Below are 21,024 nucleotides of genomic sequence, written 5' to 3'. Positions count from 1 at the left end.
TGCAGTCCTCACTCACACCACCCCACTTCCTCAAGCAGGAGAGAAGAGAGCAAGCAGGGGAAACCTGAAAATAAGCAAAATCAATGCTCTGCTTGGCGGGTATGTGCACAACACTCTTGGAATGTGAGGGGACAATAAATGCTATATCTGGGAAGAGAGCGAGCTGACACAGCAGGGAAGAGGCCAGAATAGTCTTTCTACTGCACCAAAAGTATTCCGATGTCTTGTGGCGCTGGGTGCAAATGTTACATAAAATCTAAAATAAATCCTACTGTTTTAATATTTCACGATGGCTCAGCAATAAAACTTTCCTCAAAAGCTTGTGATTTTAATTTATCATTTGACTGTATACTCATCCCATTTTACCATTTATGTATTCTCAATATATTAAGGTTATTTTCTTAAAATATTTTGGGTTTTAATATATATTAAATGATGCTGAAATCCAAATAATCACAATTGCTTCTCTGATTACAAGTCCTTCACACTCGAATCAGAGAAATAATCAGTTGTATTTTCCTCTTATTTTTTTTATAATTTATTTTTAACCTACCTCGAATTACGTTTTAGAAATTATTATTATGAACACACCTTTTTAAGGGTAGTTTTAGGTTCACAGCAAGATCAAGCAGAATAGATGAAGTTTCCACATATTCCATCCCCACAGAGGCACAATCCTTGCCACGATCAACATTCCCCACATCATGGTTACCTAGTTACAATCCATGGACCCACTCTGGACTCGCCTTGCCCTGCGAATCCACAGTTTACTTTAAGATTCACTCTTGGTACATGCCTGTAACTCCAGCAACTTGGGAGGATTAGATAGGAGGATCCTGAGTTCAAAGCCAGCCTCAGCAACCTAGTAAGGCACTTGCAACTCAGTGAGATCTAAATAAAATACTAAAAAGGGCTGGAGATGTGTTTCAGTGGTTAAGGACCTGAGTTCAATTCTGAGTACAAAAAAAAAAAAAAAAGATTCACTCTTGGTGGTGAACATCCTGTGGGCTTTGACACTCCTGCGGTGACAGGGGGGGCACCTTTGTGGCACCACCTTACAAAGCCTAGGTGTTCGGCCCTCCAGCCACTGACCTTGCTGTCGGGTCCTGTGCAGCCATGTCTTGATTGCAACTCCTCCCAGGAGGTTGGTGTGGAATTGTCCACCTGTGGTGTCTCCCTGGTGCCCATGAGTTTCAGATTTTAGAGCACCCTGAACAACAGATTTTTGGATTACTGCCTGTTGTTTGAGGTAGTGCTCATTGATGAGAAAGAGCTAGCCACAGAATGGGGAAAGCATACGTAGGCCATGACCAGGAAAGAACTCAGGGTGCCTGAGGTGCAGAAAGAACAGTGGCTGGAATACAGTGAATGAGGAGAACTACAGTGAAAAGAGGGAGACAGTGCTGAGATCAGACCCTGCAGCTCACAGTGAGCACCTTGGATTTCAGCATAATTTCACAGACACCAATTGAGGGCCTGCAGACTGCAATGGGTTGAGAGAGGTAACCCGGACTTAGGTAAATAAAATAGGTGAACACCAGATGCCTGATCCCAGGCACACACAATCTAAATGAGGCCTAACAATCTAAACGACAGCTTTCTGGAAAATTTAGGGATTCCAGAGAAAGGACCTTCAGATGTTCAGATGCTGATGTCTGATGGAACATGGCAGAAAAGCCAACTGGCCACCTGACATCTTGGCAGTGTGGCCCAAGCAGAGGACTTCTAATTGACTTCCTAGTATCTCACCTTTAAATAGAACAGATAGCCAAGGACCACTAGACATTCAGAAAATGCTACTTAATAAGAGAGAAAGATGGGCTGGGGCTGAACAGTAGCACACATGCCTGGCATGTATGAGGCACTGGGTTTGATTCTGAGCACTATGTATAAATAAATAAAGGTCTATCAACAACTAAAAAAATAAAAATAAGTAAATAAATAAGAGAGAAAGAGGCCTTATCAAGCAAACAGAAAAAGGGGTAGGCAGGAATTCAAATCAGAAAATACAGGAACAGTAAAAATTTCCAGATGAATATCACGAGTTAAGACACAGAATTGTATCCATAAACCATAAAGTGCATAATATAAACATGAGTATTCAGGAAAAATATAAGTATGACAAATAAAGCATTCAACTAGAGGCTGGAATATAAAGTTGAGGCAATCTTAATACCCATGAAGTAGAACAAGACCAGAGACACAAGAGACAGGGGAAGGAGTGCAGTGCACTCTGTGAATAGAAGGGTTTCAAAAAGAAAATGGAAAGGAGACTGTCACTCAGAAATGACTCAAGAAAAGTAATGAGACTGAACAACAAGCATGTGTGAGTGGAAAGGGCCCATCGGAGGCCAGTACATGCAGAAAGAAAGCCAGAGCACAGAAGCCAGAAAGCCAAGACTGGGTTAATAAAAGAGCTTCCAAGTTTCCATGGTGGCACCCATGGGAACAAGGACATGGGTGAAATAGTAACCCGCGTCCTAGCAGCATCGTAGAAGCCACAGAATGATGGGCATCTCCTGAACTTGGAGGGAAAACTGTTTCACCTAAATTTCTAATCCATCCAAATGATCAATCAGTGCAGGCTCACTAAAGATATGCTCATGCAGATACTCCAAAAGAAGACCTGATATCCTGTCTTGTCCAGGACTCAGGACTCAACACAGGAAGGAAGCAAAGGGAGTTCCCAGACAAAAGCATTCTAGCAGACCTCAAGAAAAGCCCAGTCTATGTCTGAGCAGAGAATGATAAGCATCAGAAGGGGGTCTCCAGGAAGCAAATACTGCATGGCAGAGATATTAAATTCAACAAAAACATTGCTATGCCAGAAACGCACAAACTTACACATAACAAACTGCTAATGTCCATGTAAAAATCTTAAATAGATTTTGGCAAACATAAACAGCACATTAAAAATTTTAAAGATGCTTTATTCCAGGAATGCAATCACAGTTCAACGTTAGGAAGAATATTAGCATAATTAATGAAGAACTAATAAAAGCATGATCACCTCTGAAAATGCTGAAGAAGTACCTGAAAATTCAACATATACATGTAAAAACTAATAAGTAAGAACGGAGGGGTACAGATAACTTACTAAGGAAATGTAGAAAAATTTACCAACATAAGGAAAAGACTAAGAATCCTCACTATGTTCATTCTTAATACTGCCCTAGAGGTACTACAATAAGAGAAAGAAGATAATTAAGAATTGGGGTGGGGAGAGATAAAACTACCTGTCTTGCAAATGACATAGGCAATATGATTATGTATCCAGAAAACTTAAATTAATGAAAAATACAATCCAGAGTCAGAAAAGTTAAATTATGAAGAAGCAGGCATAGGGAAATGCCTTTAAAGTCAGGGAGCAGGAAAAATATTTTTCCTGACTCAATACCCAGAAGCAAAGTAAACGGGTAAAGACTAACAAAAACACAAAAATAAATAAGCATGCAAGATTAAAACCTTTGCATGTCTAAAATACATCTAAACAAGGTAAAAATGTAAGCGACAAATAGATAAACACATAAGAAATTTTGCAGTTTAAATAACAAGTTAAAGGCTAATATCCCTAATATATATAAAGAACCTCTAAGTTTTCAGAAAAAGCCCAAAACCCAGTAGAGAAAAAAATGAGCAAAACATCTGAAGAGGTAAAAAAAATTACAAAAGACCTATAAACTTGAACAAAGATGCTTAATTTCTCTGATAATTAGAGAAGGGCAATCTTTAAACTACAATTAATACAGCATTTTTTCCTTTTAATAAAATTCTTTTTTTAAAAACTTCACTTTTTTTTTCTGCAGTGCAGAGGATCAAACCCAGTGCCCCACATATGTGAGGCAAGCACTCTGCATAGTAGACACTGAGCCCCAGCCCCAACTCCAGCCCCTAATACACCATTTCTATGCTTCTATCTAGCAAAACTCCAGAAGCCTAGCAATGCTGTCACCAAGCTGCAGAGAAACAGGCATTCCTCACACATGGTACTGGTGGGAACAGAAAATGTCACCATTGTTGGAGTGGAATGGCAATGACCACCAAGATTACATATGCATTTACTCTGACCCAGCAATCTCATTGGTAAACATGTATACAAAGTCATTTTTTGTAGTACTATTTGTAATAGTAAATAAATGAAGAACTGCTTGAATACAGTACAGGGCCTCCACACAATGGAGTATGAACCAGCTATCAAAAGCAAATAAGGGGTCACATCAATATGCAACCAAAGAAAAATAAACTGGACTTCATTAAAATTAAAAGCTTTTTATTCTTCAAAGGACACCATCAAGAGAGTGAAAGGACAGAGAATAGTCAAAAATACTTGCAAATCACATATCTCAAAGAGGACTTCTATGTGAAATATATAAAATTCTTACAACTCAATAAAAAAAAGACAACCCAATTAAAACAAAGTATTTGAACAGACTTTTTTCCAAAAGTGATATACAAATGGCCAATAAGAGTTAAAAAGATTCTCAAAATCCTTAGTCAGTAGGGAAATACAAATAAAACCATGAGATACCACTTGACAACCACTAGGATGGCTACTTTAAAAAATAAAATAAAAAGATACTGACAAATATTGACAAAGACAGAAAGAAACTGGTATCATCATTCACTGCTGATGAGATTGAAAATGGTACAACTGCTTTCAAAAACAGCTTGTGAATTCCTTGAAAAGAAAACATGGACTCATGTGTCCAGAAATTCCACTCTTATGCATATGCCCAGAACTAAAAGATACATCCCACAAAAACATGCATAATACTTATTTGCAGCAGTGATATTCCTAATGGCCAAAAAGTAGAAATAACCCAAATATATTCATTAACCCATCAATGGATAAACAAAATGTGCATATCCACTGGAATAATATTCCTACAGTGGAATGCTAATTCAGTGACCAACAGAAGTGAGGATTCACACATGCTGCAATGTGGATGAGCCTTTCAACATTATGCTAAGTCAAAGCAGACAGACACCAAAGGCCACATACTATATGATTCCACCTAAGAGACAGGAAGCAGACTGTTAGCTGCCAAGGGCTAGGATAAGAGGGAACAAAGAGGGGATGCTACTGGATCTGGGGTTTTCTTTGGGAGGCAGAGGAATGTTCTTGAACTTAGATGACAGAAATGATTACAACAGGGCTGGGGTTGTAGCTCAGTGGTAGAGTGCTTGCCTTGAATGTGTGAGGCACTGAGCTGGATTCTAAGTACCGCATATAAATAAAATAAAGTTCCACTGACAACTAAAAAATATATATATTTAAAAAAAAAAAAGAAAGAAATGATTGTGACACCTTGTGAACATACTAGAAACCACTGAATGGCACACAGGGTAGTCACCAGAGCCAATTTACATGTCATCCTGCAAGTAAGGAGTCAGCAAAGGATTATTTTATAGCTTCTTTAAAATTATCGACTTATAAAGTAGTTTCAAGTGACTGCTGCTAATTTTTAAGCGTGTTTCCTATTCCCTTCTGTGACACTTTCTGCCACCCTCTAGGAAAGGAGCTGCTGTCTGTTTTCACTATTGATACCACTATTACTAACTTTTAAAAATAACTGCACAGAAAATTTTCAAACATACAAAAGTAGAATTACATGAATCTTCTGTGTTATAATCAGATTAACATTTTGCCATATATTGAAAATCTAAATTATATTCTGTAAATTCCCAAGATCTAGGTATCAAATGTTCATAGTGACTTATCTTTAAGAACAAAAAATAAAAATGAACAACTGTAAATTACAAAATTCAGTTTAAAAATAAACTTGACTCTTTCCAAAACTCATTCTGCTGCCATCAGAAATATCAGAGAAATCAGAGCAGACCTTGGCTGGCTTTCAAGGCTTGCGAGGAGGCCTGTGCCCAGCTAGATCAGCAGGAGGGAGTCTGTTTGTATTTTCACGTTGGCTCCTCAAACTTTTTTCTCTTTTGCTTTTATTAAATAAGTATTCTGACTCATGATCTGGATGTTTACAGAAACTCAGATCAAACAACTGGAAATTCTCTACTCCACATATATGTTACCTCTTAGAAGAATATAATTCATTAATCTACTTCCAAACTTTGGGTTTTCATATTATCTGAAGATTAGGAATATAGTTGTTTTGCCTTGTTTTTACTCAATTAGTAGCTTTTAAGCTAAAGTATATGATATATTATGATTAGATATTTAAGTTAAAGTATGTTTATGCTAAGAAAGTATATTTATACTAAGAAATTAATCACATGAACAGAGGAAAAAGATTTACCATCAATAACCTATACAGTTATGTAAATAAAGTACTAAAATACAATAATTCCTGACATCCTAATTTAAAAGTATGATGTCATAAAATAAACTTTCCAAATAAGTGCTTTCTTTAAGCATTAAATAAACATTTCTTAAAATCATGTGGCTGGGAATCTAACATACGTTGGAAATGCCCATATCTGCTTAATCGTAGGCAGTAGGCAGTGACCATAATTAACACTCCAGAGTCCCCACATGCAAGAGTTCAGCCTATTTGTCCCTACACAGGGTTGCCTCTCCACCCTGGAGTTTTCGAGGCTGATGGTTCTTGGCTTGGGAGCCCCCCTGTGAGAAACAGGATGATGAGCAGCATCCCTGACCTCTACACCCAGTAAGTGTTTATGGTAACTTTGTAGAACATAACTATGTGAATAATAAGAATCGTAATCATAATAAAATAACAATCTTACTTTTTAATGCATTAAATATTCATATTCATAGCATTATAAAATAAACATTCTGACAACCATTCTAAAGAGGTAGATGAAGAAAATGGAAAGTTTTTGTGATACTTCTGGTGAGACATAGACAACTCTAGATAACTACCCACGTAGCAGAAGGATCACGGTGATCCTGTAATCTGCTCATAACACTATTTCCTAGTGAGTTAGTTAAAATGACATGATCACTATCTTCTAGAAATTTAAAAATCTAAAAGATAGTACATAAGATAGTACATATAATTATTTTATTGAAATTTAATTGGCCATTCATCATATAGCTAAACTAGTCTATGCTAAATTAACTAGAGTGCTTTATTTCTGAAATATTTTTTTCAATAAGAGGCTGTCATGACTTATACATTACATAACAATAAATCTGAAGTCTAAAGAAAATGCCAAGTAACAATCCCATACTTCCAAAATGGTGGAACGTGCACTCCTTGGCAAATGTACTAGCACCATGCTATGTGAATTCAAAGGCAAAGAGACAACAGTTAGTCAATCTGTTCAGATGCAAAGAGCTTACACTAATACATATCTTATATCTTGCTTGATAAATGTTTAGATGAATTTGAAAGGCAGAAAGATAACTCAAGTAACAGTTTATACATTAATAATATATTATTACAAACCTCCGAGTGATCAACATGTACTCCTTTTTTTCCAATACATTTACTTTTAAATCTTTTTATTTAATTTATGAAGTCAGAGCAAAGAAAAAGTTTGCAAATGAACTTTATCATCATTTAGATTTGATACCGTGATTACCATACTCTTCAAAAACCAATTATTTACCATTCCACATAAAAGATAAGACTATAATGAAGGACAAAGTTTCATTTTGCTATATATAATAATAACAACAATAACAACAACATAGAACTAGGAAATTATACCATTTCTAAATCAAGCAGAGCAGAAACATGTAAGGGGTGAGAACCAGCAGCAAGAGCTCCAGGCTGCTTGCTGCACCCACTGCAAGCACGTCCAGACCATGGCCTATTTAGGCTGAAGTTCAACTTCTGGGCAAGTCTGGAGAATGCATAGTCTCATCCCAGTTTAGTTTTGGCATTTTAAAAAAACATATTTTTTAGTTGTTGCTGGACATTCATTCATTCACTCATTCATTTATTTATGTGGTGCTTGCCTAGCATGTCTGAGGCACTGTGAATCTAACCCAGTGCCTCGCACCTGTAATGCAAGCACTCTACCACTAAGCCACAACCCCAGTCGGAGTTTTGGCATTTTTTAATTAATGTAGATCTCAAAGCTTTTTGGAAATGATAAAATATTTTACTGAATATGAAATACAATTTGAAATCTTACAATTACCACACACATTCTGATGTGTCAACAAGAGTGGACATAGGGAACAACAGACATTGCCAAAAGGTACCAACAAATCTCACATTTTCTATAGCCAAACCACCAAATGCTACTGTTACTGCAATAAATGCTCCTGCAGTACTCTTGAGTTTTAATTTGGTTGAGATATGTCTCCTATAATCTTGAAAAGCAATGTCAAACAAGATTGGTCTCATGTCACATTTCTAGTTCATTTTGTAATGACTGCCCAAGGTGCTCTGTTGAGAGGGTTCTAAGGTCCAGGAGAGAACTTAAGGTGCTGGGGAGGAGGAGAGAGAATCAGTTTCCAGGAAACTAGAATATAAAATTATTAATCATGGTTTATGAAGGAAAATTATTTTCTAAAATAATCCCATCTCATCAGCATTAAAAATGGCCACTGCCCAAGACATGAATAATCTCTAAAATCTGCCAGGATGGTATTGGCTAGCTCATATCTGTCACACTTTTTGGCTAACTGGGGATAAATCCTGGCAACAAGTTTCTACAGTCTGGACTTCACTTCTCAAACTCACTATTTTTGAATAAGAATAGTGAGGTAATAATAAGAGCCCAGCTATCCGAGGAGAAGAAGAGAAAGCAAAGTAAAAATAACTCATTAGACTGCTGCAAATTTTCTCCTCTCACAATACAACAACTGCCCAAGTAGTCAAATGTTAAAGCATAAGGCTTGATTAAGTATAAAAATAATTTTCATATATACTAAGACCCACCCAGAATTTAATATACAAATATGAAAAAATAGTGAGCTAACTGAATACACATAGTTATATTTTACTATACTGTTCTTCCAAATGTAAACTCTATAAATACCAACATTTTATAAAACTACTAACCTTCTGAACTAATACATATGCCATTTGAGCATATACAATACTTGTTTTAAGCATAATTAACTCTTAAGGCCATTTTTGGAGCTCTGTACCATCAGTTCTCTTAGTTATTCTATAATAGAATACCCAGTCTACTTACTCCATTGGCCAATATTTATTTGTATTAAATATCAATTTTGGTGTTTTCAGGAGAGGCTACGGGAGCTGATGATGCTAGGGAGCAGCTTAGGCTCTGTTATCTTGCTTGGGGGATTAATACAGGCTTCCCTGAAGAACTGACAGTGAATCAGAGGCCTCCAGCACATAGGCCAGCAAAAAGACTGCAACCCCAAAGTTAACAAGCTGCATGGGGACCAGGTTACTGGAATTTCATAAGCCACTGTAAAGGATATGAGACTTTAAGGACAACACAAAAGTTACTGAAGAACTTTTTGGTAGTGGAAAGTGATAAGACTCCCAATAGTTACTGAGTTCACAAATTTAGTCTGTACCAATCCTGAGAATCCCATTGTCTCTTCTTCCTGATCCAGCAACTCCCAAGGAACTCAAGGAGGGAGTACAGGGATACTTTTTGGATAGGTTTCCTATCTTCTAAAAATGATCCTCTCCTCTGAATGTCACTGGCTCTAGATGTGATGCCCAAAACAGATGTGACCACATGCAACCATGAGGGAACCAGCCTTAGAATAAAGCTGATACTGAGAGTGGCAGAATGAATGTGTGGTCCTCTAAGCTGTGACAGTATTACTTGGATTCCATCCTATCTCTGGACTTCCAGTAACATGAGATATGAAGTGTGTGTCATGCTCATTGCCCATCTGAGTGAAGGTTTTCTGTATGTTGCAGCTGAAAACATCTTAGCTGCTATAATAATTATCATGTTGGTGGTAGCTGAAACTCATAACAGAACGAGATTCTGAAGACACATGGAATAAAGAACATGGTACCAGGGCAGACCACGGCGGCCCTTCACATTTAATTCCAGGTACAGAATAGGATTCTTCTATGCAAACACAGAAGCAGCCAAAAGGTTACAAAGCAAAGTAGAGCAGCACTACAGGAATGAACTCAAAAGCAGTGTTTCAGGGAGGGGTCAATGAGAAGGGAGAGGGGTGGAGCTCCCAGGTAACTACCCAGAGCAATTTCAACAACCTCATGGTGGCAGGCATTTAGAAATGAGTGAAGTACAGAAAATAGTCAAAGATCATTCTTTTGATGAGTGTTTAGAGAGGAAAGAGTCTGAGGGGAGAAAAGAAAACCCAAGAAATGGGAAGAGAAGAGGACAAGAGTCAAACAGCAGAGAGCCCAGGGGAATGCTCTGGAATACAGGTGACAAGAATAACAGGTGAAGAGGATGGGGTACAGGTGTGCATGCAGTCAGGATTAAGGTATGCTGCTGCCCTATGACAGCTTCTCTCCTCCTGAAAAGTGACTGGAGCTGGCCCAAAAATGAGAGATGGGGAGAAAGGTGTGAAGAACACAAAGGAAGTTGAAGGAAGCCATTGTAGAAGCAGAAGAGGGACCTAAGAGAGCATGCCTGGACCAGCTGACCACACATGCTGGTTTCTAGGACCTGCGGTGGTACTGACTGGCTCCACAGTTATTTTTCTACCAAGCTGTGAGCAAGGATACTGCTGAGGTTTAAATTCACCCAGACCCCACATTTTGCCCTCACTATACAAACACTGCAAAGACAAGGAGCTAATTCTTTTGGCTCACTCTGCATTTAATGTGACCCAACTACTTGACCTGTAGCACTTTCCTAGGTATTTTAAAGTCAGTGTTCTCAGATCAAGGAGATGGAAAGATAATTACAAAAGTAAAGCTTAAATTATAATAGAGGCAATAGCAGAGTAAGAACTAGTTGAGGCAAAATTTAAACGATATATAAGTTAAACTGAAAGATCAAATCTGTGGGATGATGGCAATAAAATGGAGAAGATGAACCTTGACAGGAACCTCAAGTGCCCACAAACTTTAAATTGAATACTAAGCAATTATTTAATATACCAGTGCTAATTGTGCATTCAAAAAAAAAAAATAGCTGAAAGAATAAACAAGATGATTGGATGAAGTAAGCTAAATTCAGGGACCAGTGGGAGATAACTAGAAATTGAGACCAGAATGGATTCTGAAAGAACCATAATCCCTGAGGGAAGGAAAACCAATGTGCAGAGCCTTTCATTCATCTCTGGCTACTGCCTGGCAGCACGTTCCAGGGCACAGGGCAGGACAGAGAGTCCAAAAGTAGCCTGTGATCTCACTGAACTGATGAGACAGAGATCAGAGATTGGAGTGGCCAGTTGTCAGTTTAGCTTTTTTTAAAATTAGAATTCCAATTTTTCCAAGTCAATTACATTCTGTGACTCAGACTTCAGATTGTCTTCCCTTCCCATTATTTATGACATGCAGGACCATTCTAAGAAATGCTGCTTCTGCTTAAGAACAAACACTGACTCCAACAGTATTACCCATCTAGAACTTTCCACCGTTCAAGTTCCAATTTTTAAAGAATAATCTCTTAAAATCCAAGTCTAACAGCAGCAATTAAGAAGATAATTGTTGAATGTATCTGACAATCTAAAACTAAAAATTATGGATATTCAAGAAAATATGACTACTCCCTTTAAAAGCACAGGGAACCTGCATGCTTTCCTGCAAGATGTAGCTGGGGCAGCAGGAACACTTATGCCAGCAGGAACCCAGCCACCAGGCTGCATACAGTCCCTGAAGAGTGAAGAGCAAACCAGCTGGCTCAGACCCCGCTGACCACAGGCATCAGCAGTGTGGGTCACTCCTGAAAACTCCACATCCCTCCTCCTTTAAAAGTCATTTGCCATGTACCTTGCCTTTTGTAGAACTGTCAGGAGATTATGAATCAGAAAAATCTGTGTAAATTACTAGGCATTGCCTGGGTCCTGGGAACCCCTGGGAAGCTCCCAAATGCCTGTGTGAGAAATGCAATCCCTGGGGAGGGAAAGCAGCCCCCTAGCCGTGGCTGGAGAAGCTGGCTCTGGGCTCAGGGATGAACTTTTCATCAAAAGTTCAGGGATGAACTTTTCCACTTTTCCTGTGGCATTGGGCTCAGAGCCTTAAAGTCCTCCTGAGGCCATTCAGACGCAGAAATGGCACTAAATCACCTGAAGCCCACACAAAGGCCTGGGATTCGGAGGGTGCCAGCCAGAGAGCCAGAGGGAGATGAGAAGCTTTCTCCTGCGGTCTATTAATGGCAAGAGGGTTTGCCCCACTGTCTAGGGACATCTTGTTTTTCTGCACCCTATCAAGATTATGAGGAACACCAATGCTAGTCAAATCACTGGAACACTCCAACTGGATGGCAGCTGACCTCCTGCCTGCCATCTACCTCACCACATGCAGGTACCTGTAGCTCCAGCTGTTTCCAAGGTCACCGGGAACATCAAACCTTTGACAACACTTTCCTAGATCCAGTACAGTGGCAATACAATAGCATGCAGCAGAAACCTGAAATGACTTTAGGCTTTTTAAAGGGATGTATTTCTTTTTTAGGTCATTCTGATTATTCTCTTCCTTTAGGAAACATCATGGATTTGACCACTACCACCACTGGGGACTGCACCCAGGGCCTCCTACATGCTAAACACTCTCCACCACTGAGCTACAGCCCTAGGAGGTCGGACTCTTCAGAGAAAATTTCTGATGTTTAAAACTAAAGGTCCTATGATATATGATTTTCTATAAGTTTTTCCAAAAGAAATGTTTTTAAAGTTACATATACCATTCTCTACTTAATAAAAATTTTTAACTTGAAATGTTTTTTAAAAATGTGGAACTTAGAGATTCTGATTTAATGTTTCTGTACATGTATAAATATACAGACAGGTTGACTTCAGATGTTCAGCCATGACACAGAATAAGTATGCTAAATCATTCTTGATTCCTAATGTGAGTTTTATAGCACTGTCATCTAAAATCTCAAAGAGCTCATTAAAAGAACAAATGCTAGTATAATACATAGTAGTATAGTTCTAATACTACCATAAACAAGACATACATTTTCATCAACAAGTGAGCCAAGGAAAAAATATACAAATGAGTCAAGATAAAGTCTATATTGGACAGCTGATTAACTTTCAATTTACCTGGAAGTAACTCAGTCTAAAACCAGTTGCATTGAGCAATACTAAGAAAATAAAATTTAACTTTCAAATGATTTACATGGCAGTTTCTCATCTGAATATTGATCAGAAGTGAGAGACTTTTTAAGATTATATTTGTATGTATATCTGTACATTTGTATTTGTATATATATGTGCAGACTGGTAAAATGTATAGGAATTTTAAAACAAATATCTCAGATATTTTTATAGTTTATGATATTAAATTTGATGGGTACTTTTCCTTTCCTTTCCTTTTTGTTTTTGAATATACCAAGGGTTGAACTCAGGGGCACTGAACCACTGAGCTAAAGCCCCAGCTCTTTATTTAATTAATTAATCTGAAGACAGGGTCTCTCTAAGTTGCTTAGGGCCTTGCTAAACTTCTGAGGCTGGCTTTGAACTTGCAATTCTCCTGACTCAGCCTCCTAAGTCATTGAGATTACAGGCATGCACCACCATACCCAGCTAAATTTGATGTTTCTAAACACATAAGAAAAGTGCTAAATATTTAAATTAATTTAGTATTAATTAAAGCAATTAAAAATTACTTTAATCTTTCTAGCCTCTATAAATTTTTTAAAAAAAGATATCTCTAATGATTAATACTGTCCTCCCCACAAAAAATATTCTCATTTTTTCTGCTGTAAAAAGTGGGCAGTTAAAATATATATATTTTATATTAATTGGGGAATCCTCCATGTCAAAATTCAATAGAAAATTAAGGACTTGCTCTCCCAAATAGCACTTCTCAGATGCTGCTTTGAGATTAAAAAAAAACAAAAAACTGAACTATTCATAATAGCTTTCAAGTTTAGAAAGCTTTCCCATGACTAGCCTTCACTCAGAGCTTCTTTGAAAAGTCCTTACCCTAGCTAATAAATGAGAAGACCATGTTTAATACACCACTGCAACATCACCACCCATGATTACTCAGATGACCTGCATCTGTGGAAGCTACACCTTAACTGAGCCCCTCCTCTCAGCACAGAGGCTTCACATGAAACTCTGCTATTCTATTTTGAATGACAGTACACACCCTGCAGAAATCTGAAGACTTAGCACTCAGTCCAGCTTTCCAGAAACTAGCTATTTCAATCCAAATTGAACTCACCCAGCAAAGGGACTGTTAATAGATTCCTCCAGACAATGACTCTGCCTTTCCAAGACAGCAAGAATTCTGCAGTGTTGGAATTTCTTTTAAACATTTTCTAACATTCTCCTATACATTCACATCGAAATGGAGATTATATGTAACCCAGAGCTGCTGCCCCTAAGCCTGAGCCAAGTTATCTTCATAATGTGAACTGCCATAGCAACAGAAAGAAAATGAGCCAATTAACTATGCTTGTCCTGAGATTACAAACTGTCTTTAACTGTGAAACTGGAATTAACCAGAAATTTATGAAATGTTCTGAGTATCAGTTTTCTAATATTTCTTTCCACCCCCTGCTTTTGCAAGTAAAGTGATCACAGCTTTATATTTTGTTAATCTTACATACTTTTGTAGATTTATAAAGTACATTGGGAAGATGCAGACATATCAGTTCAAAGATTCAAGAAGTTTATGGCTTTTAGGGAGACAGTGGAATAATTGACGATAGGTTTGGTACTTATACACTTGAATTTCAGCCAATTTGATTATGTCATGTGACTCTGGGCAGCAGCAACTTAACTCTTTGAAGTCTGTTTTCTTATTGTGAAATTATTATGATAATGCTTCCATAATGATGCTTTTGTGGGGACTATATGGAATATTTGAACTGCCTTAGCACAAAAAGTGCTAGACAAGTCGGGGCAGCCAAGGCAACTCAATTTCCTCAAGTTGCTTACAGAGTAGACCTGCAGAGCACCCTAGAACATACAGCACATTAAAATGCAAGTCCAATTCTCCTGCAGTAGATTACAGTATCTTCCTGGTTTTTAAGTAGGATTTTTAATCCCAGATATGAGAGTTAATACTATGTGACAAGCTCTCAATAGAAATCCATTTAAAAATATCTGCATAAGCGCCGCAGATGTAGCTCAGTGGTAAAGTGTTTGCTTACCATGTACAAGACCCTGATTCTACCCCCAGCACCCACTAATAACAATAATTATATATAACACACACATTTAATAAATACTTATAAAATATTTATTATATTTGTATAAATCTGGTCACATGGCTAATGCTTAAATTAGGAAAGATATTTCATTTTTTAAATTATACTTCAATTTTACTTAATATACAAGCAGACCAAAGTAAAAACAATATACACTAAAACTTTTAAATGGATCTACCTTTCACCTATCTGGAGAACATAACAGGCTTGACATTTACTACAGCTCTACTTTCAAAAGAGTAATGTAAAAAAGTACTCATCAGAACAAAGCTGCTTTTAAAAACTACAGATGGTTAATATAGTCAATTGCAAAGCTACAAATTAAAGCAAATTTTAAATCCTCAGCAGTAAGACTTCACAAGTAATCGTAAATACTATGTATATTAACTTGTACAGAGTTCTGCAGCACCAGGCTGACTTCACTGCTATACTTTCCTGCACTGGCTTCAGGAACTGTCACTCAAAACTAAACTCTACAAAGACAGGAACCCTCTTCTCTTTTTCTCCTCAGCACCTAGCAAGCATCTGGCAAAGTTTCAATAAATAGCAATGTAGTAATAAGTGAAGTAAAGATACTAAAATTGCACATATTCTACTTGCAACAAAATACAATATGTTAATATGATCCTATGAAACAGATTAACAATGGAGTAATTTGAACTGCAAAGTATTTATCTAAAACAAAACTAATTTACCTAATAAAATATTGACTTGTTAATAAAAAATAAATTTTAAAACACTTAATGTACAAGTCTCCAGCAACTCATACGCAAAATAAACTGATCTGTCTACTCGTCCCTCTCATTTCTGAAGAACAAACAGATAAAAGAGTCTATGTGTTCCCTTAGAAATTCTGATAAACAGTACTTCATTACCTTTGGTATTTCCAGTTTTTAATACCTTATATAAAGTCAGTCAAATTTTAGCCAGTTAGAAAGCAAACACTGTGACACTTATGAGCTCCACACACACAAAGCAACTACAACTTTACAATGACTTGATAGTGTTACTTTTAAATCACTCATTCACATAAGATATTTCTACTACTAACATACTGAACACATGCTAAAAGATCTTACCCTGCCTTTTATTATGAAAATATTTTCCTATATGCTAAGTTTCCTTTAAAGAAACCTAAGCCAGGCACAGTGGCACACACCTGTAATCCCAACTAGGGAGGATGAGGATCACAAGTTCAAGGCCAGTCTCAGTTAACTTCAGGAGACGCTCAACAACTTAGCTAAAGTGTTCCCAGTATCAAAATAATAAATAAATAAATAAATGAAACATTAAATGTCTAACTAAATTATATGTTGAATTAATTTAAGCATCTAATATTTATAAAATATCCCTACTCAAATATATAATGGACTAAACAAATTTTTTTTTTCAATTTTCCAAACAAATATTGTATTATATAGACTTTTTTTTTGCATTTTTATGTATTTTTGGTATTAAATCTTGTATTGCATTTTGTAAGAGAAACTTTTAAAGAATTTTCTAAGTGGAAAAACCAGTAACATATCTATCTATCTCTCCCTTCCCCGCTTCCCCCTTAAAGCAGTAACTCATTTCTCCATGTTTTGAAACTATGGCAAAGCTATGATTATCCAAAAACACTGTTCTATTGGACTATTTAGGTTTAGATTCTTATCTCTCTCCCATTATCTTCATTCCACTCATTTACCTCTTATCAAATCTTTCTTACATAGATCACATTCTCTCTCAAAACACCTATTCTGTCCACTTTTCTTTGATATGCACACGCAGGTGCAGGTGGATAGCTGCACAGAGGCTGAGACATGGCAGACACACTCTAGCATCATGGTTCTCATTACGCTACTAAATGGTGACACCAACACATCTGGAAAATCAAGACCAAGGAAGGCAGAAGACTGACAAGCTGAGGAACCCTCCAGGTCCCTCACACCCACACAGAGTCACTGCACCAAAGCAGAGCTACACCGGTTCTGAAATCTGATAGCTGGCACCACAAGAAGACAACTGAAAGTTACTATGTGAAAAATTATGGTAGAAATAAAGCTCCAAATACCTAGGAGAAAATATAGGTGAGGAATTAGTTCCCCAAATAAGCAAATGAAGAGGTGGCAAGTAGATTTTTCTATTCAGCTTATCTGCTTCAAGCAAATATAAAAGAAATAACTTGAAGCAGTTTGGGACAGATGAAAGATATGAAAAAAATAAAAATATTAATTTCAAAATCAACGGTTAAAATAAGAACTCTCACTCGGTGTATTTAGTTATTTGTATTATTTAAGAAAGAGTAAGAAGTAATGATACAAGAAAAAAATGGTTAAATTTGTTTCAGATAAACAAGTTCTGATGAGTATAACAAACATTTATTCTCCAACTTTCTACCTAAAGGGGGAAAAAAAGCAGGCCAGGCATGGTGGCGCATGCCTGTAATCCCAGCAGCTCAGGAGACTGAGGCAGGAGGATCACGAGTTCAAAGCCAGCCTCAGCAAAAGTGAGGTGCTAAGCAACTCAGTGAGACCTGTCTCTTAAAAAAAAAAAAAAAAAAAAACAAACAAAAACAAATTAGGGCTGGGGAATGTGGCTCAGAAACCCCTGAGTTCAATCCTCAGTACCCTCCCCACGGCCCCAAAAGAAGGAAAAAAAGCAGAGCTCCCAGGCTATACTAGTTGAACAAGAGGTGTAGGTGAGCACACCACACTGCCAGGCATTCCTTCCACACTAACTTAACTACTATTGCCTTGAATGGAAACTGACTTAAAAGCCACTGTGAGCACTTCTTCTGTATAGGGCAGACTATTTTATTCTTTTTCTGATCTTTTTATGACTTGAATGAAAGTCAGAGAAAGCCACACTAAGAGAAGAAAAGCAGCAACAAAACAAAATAAAAACTAAAACATAGAAAACTCTGCATATAACTTCTATTGTGGAAACAAAAATTCAAATCACTGACAAATGAGGTTTCAGAGTATCTGTGAATTTCATTGAAACCAGTACTGTGGGCACCTGAGTACTCATATGCGAAAGTACATGGTACTTGATCTGAATGCCAAAACTACCAGTCCAGGGGAAACTTACTTACTGAAAGCTTTTTAAAACTACAGATGGGGTATGCAATCTACATAGTCTTATTGTACCAGAATAAAGAAAACAGAGTAGGACTGGGGTTGTGGCTCAGTGGTAGAGCACTTGCCGAGCCGGGTGAGGCACTGGGTTCAATCCTCAGCACTGCAAAAAAAAGAAAAAAAAGTAAAATAAGGTATTCTGTCCATCTACAACTAAAAAATAAATAAAAGAAAGAAAGAAAACAGAATAAATACTTTTAAAAAGAGCTCAAGAAGACAGAAGATACCAAGTTTTATCCAACCTAGAATCACTCAAGCTTAGAATTTCACTGGGAACACAAGAAAATCTAGCTCAGGAACTGAGAACTATTGGTGAGGACCTATATTTCTTAAATCAACACAAAAATAATGCATAATAATAAGGGACTCAACTAGTGTTAACCTATCCTTGTCATTCTTATTAAGAGCCACTCATTGTTTCAAGTACTCATCGAAACCCCTCCACAACCCTGTGAGGTTAGTGCAATTTCTGTCATCCCTCCTTTCCATACACGTAAACCTAGCAAGTTGTAATTTGCCTAAGATCACTTTCCTAGAGAATGACAGAGGTGAGATTCAAACACAAGCCACTGGGCCTCATAGTCTGTGCTCTCATACATTTTGCTATATGCTACCTTTCTAACTACCAAGCCAAAGCAAAACAAAGCCCCCAAACTAATCACCCCAGGAAAAAATTCAATGTTTAATCCAAGTGAAGGTTTTTAAACAGTGAAAAGTATATAGCCTTTGTAAGATTAATTATCACTGTCCATTTTCTCCTTAAGTTTTTTTCAAGATACATCCTCTTTGCTTAAATGTAATCATGTTCTCCATGTAGAATTCAATTGAGGGCCAGCTAAAGTAATGAAAATCTGATGCCAGAGGGTTGGGGCTTTAAGTAAGCACTGTTAGAGAAGCATATTATACTTTTGTTAAAAATGTTAAATTCTTAGCTCCAATAATTTCTTCAATAAAGTAAGCCTAGAGAATATAAATGCCTCTATTATACACCATCTGAACCACCCTAAAGAAAAAAGGAGGAAGGGTTACAAAAGGGTAAGAGTTCAAATAAACATATGTCACTTGCTGAAACATGCAAAATGACATCCTCTCTCAGGTCCAACATAATGATACCCTAGGAAGATTCAGCATGAACTAAAGAGCTCCATTTTTACACCTTAATTAATTTTTTTTGTAAAGCTGGAAGCACATACATGTATGTTGGTTTAAACACCTTCTAAATGTTAAAAGCAAAAATAAATTGCTCAACTTAGAAAATGTAAAAAGGGGGTTCAGTTTTCACATGAACAATACAGAAAAAGGTACCATGTAAAATATAGAAATCCTTCTAATCAAAGTTAAGCAAGAAAAATACTGGCATTCTATGACAATTATACCCATGATCTTCCATTCTCTAGCCTGAAGATTAGAAGAGTTAAACAAAATACTGATACAATGTAACCAACCATCCGTTAGTCAAAGACAAGGAGAGTAATCGCCTGTGCAGAAATCCATGTTTTATCTCCTACTTGAAAAATTACAAGAAGTGATCTTGCCTACCAGAAAACAAACTTTTAAACTCAAATACAACCAAATACTATCTTTCTGATAACTTCCCACCATTAATTAGAATCAATGACCTCCAAATCTTAAAAGGGTATGCATCCCATAATTATTAAGCCATTTCTCAATTTTAAACGAAGTAAATATTTACTTTCTGACTTTCAACCAATTAAATTATTTTTACTACTACTGCCTCCGTGCAACACAGCTTACTGCAGGAAGCAGAACTTCCAGGTGAGCAGAGAGGACCTGAGACCTAAGCCCTTGGGAGTGAGGTGGTCCCTAAAAGCCCAAACCCTTGTCCTCCCTACTGCCTAGGGATGCCTTTCCCTGAATGGGCTATCTGGGTACTCCTGCAGTACACCATGTCCTATGTACAGAAGCATGACACCAGGTACTGCGTACACACAGACACGAGTTACTGTACTGCACACTGTAGTGACAAGGATACTGTGTAAGCTACACACGACACGGGATAGATATTGTGCACACTCTATAGGAAGCCGCGTAATGTGCATACCCTGTGGAACACACCGGATACTGTGCACACTGTCTATGACACTGGACACAGCGTGCAAACATACTGTGTCCACACAGTACATGATACCAGGCACTAGGGCACCTATGTCACACAACACCGGACAGCGTGTGCACACCGCACAGGGCACTGCTCAGGGCGATGAGTACTGTGAGCACACACTACAAGACACCCGGTACTGCGGACACCCCTGGAGCGACACCGGGTCCCGCAGGCACACAGCCAACGATGCTGGGTACCGCGGGCACACGGCAGGCGCCCCTCGGCTCGGCCCGGAAAGAGCGTGAGGGAGCCGTGCAAGTGAAAGTTCGGGTCCCGCGCCCCCGGGGGCCTCCCCATCCCAGCTGCGTCCACCGCAGATTCCCTCGGGGGCTCTGGGCGCGAGGAGGGCGGCGAAGCCTGAGCACAGTGCCCCAGGCCCGGGAGGACCTGTTGAGGCGCCTGCGGCCTCCCTCCCGGGTCGCCGCGGCCGCCGAGGGCCGGCGGAGCCTGCGCGGGCCTCGGCACGGCCCTGCCCCGCTGCCGTCCGGCTAGCACACGACGCTCGCGTCCCTCCGGCCCCGCTCGCGTTCCCCGCCGACGGCCACCGCGCAGGGCCCGGGAGGCCTGGCCGGGCGGGCGGCGCGGGGCCCGGGG

General features: G+C 38.3%; 1 protein-coding gene across 10 annotated transcripts in view; it reads right to left on the bottom strand.

Moving 5' to 3' along the window:
- Positions 1-21,024, bottom strand: part of Zmynd11 (zinc finger MYND-type containing 11) — an 89,681-nt gene that overhangs the window by 67,402 nt on the left and 1,255 nt on the right. Inside the window, exon 2 of one of the 10 annotated variants that reach the window (XM_071619863.1) lies at positions 18,377-18,411. The exons of 5 other annotated variants lie outside the window; for them this stretch is intronic. The gene's annotated coding sequence lies outside the window, so the exon portion shown is untranslated. Of the gene's footprint in view, positions 1-1,092; positions 1,189-7,164; positions 7,190-18,265; positions 18,345-18,376; positions 18,412-21,024 lie in introns of those variants that run through there. 4 more of the 10 variants (XM_071619862.1, XM_071619859.1, XM_071619865.1 and 1 more) reach the window with 4 other exon arrangements.

The sequence above is a fragment of the Marmota flaviventris genome, chromosome 12 (genome assembly GCF_047511675.1).
Source record: "Marmota flaviventris isolate mMarFla1 chromosome 12, mMarFla1.hap1, whole genome shotgun sequence".
Taxonomy (NCBI): Eukaryota; Metazoa; Chordata; class Mammalia; order Rodentia; family Sciuridae; genus Marmota; species Marmota flaviventris.
The sequence above is the reverse complement of the archived record's forward strand: the minus strand, read 5'-3'. Positions and strand labels throughout refer to the sequence as shown.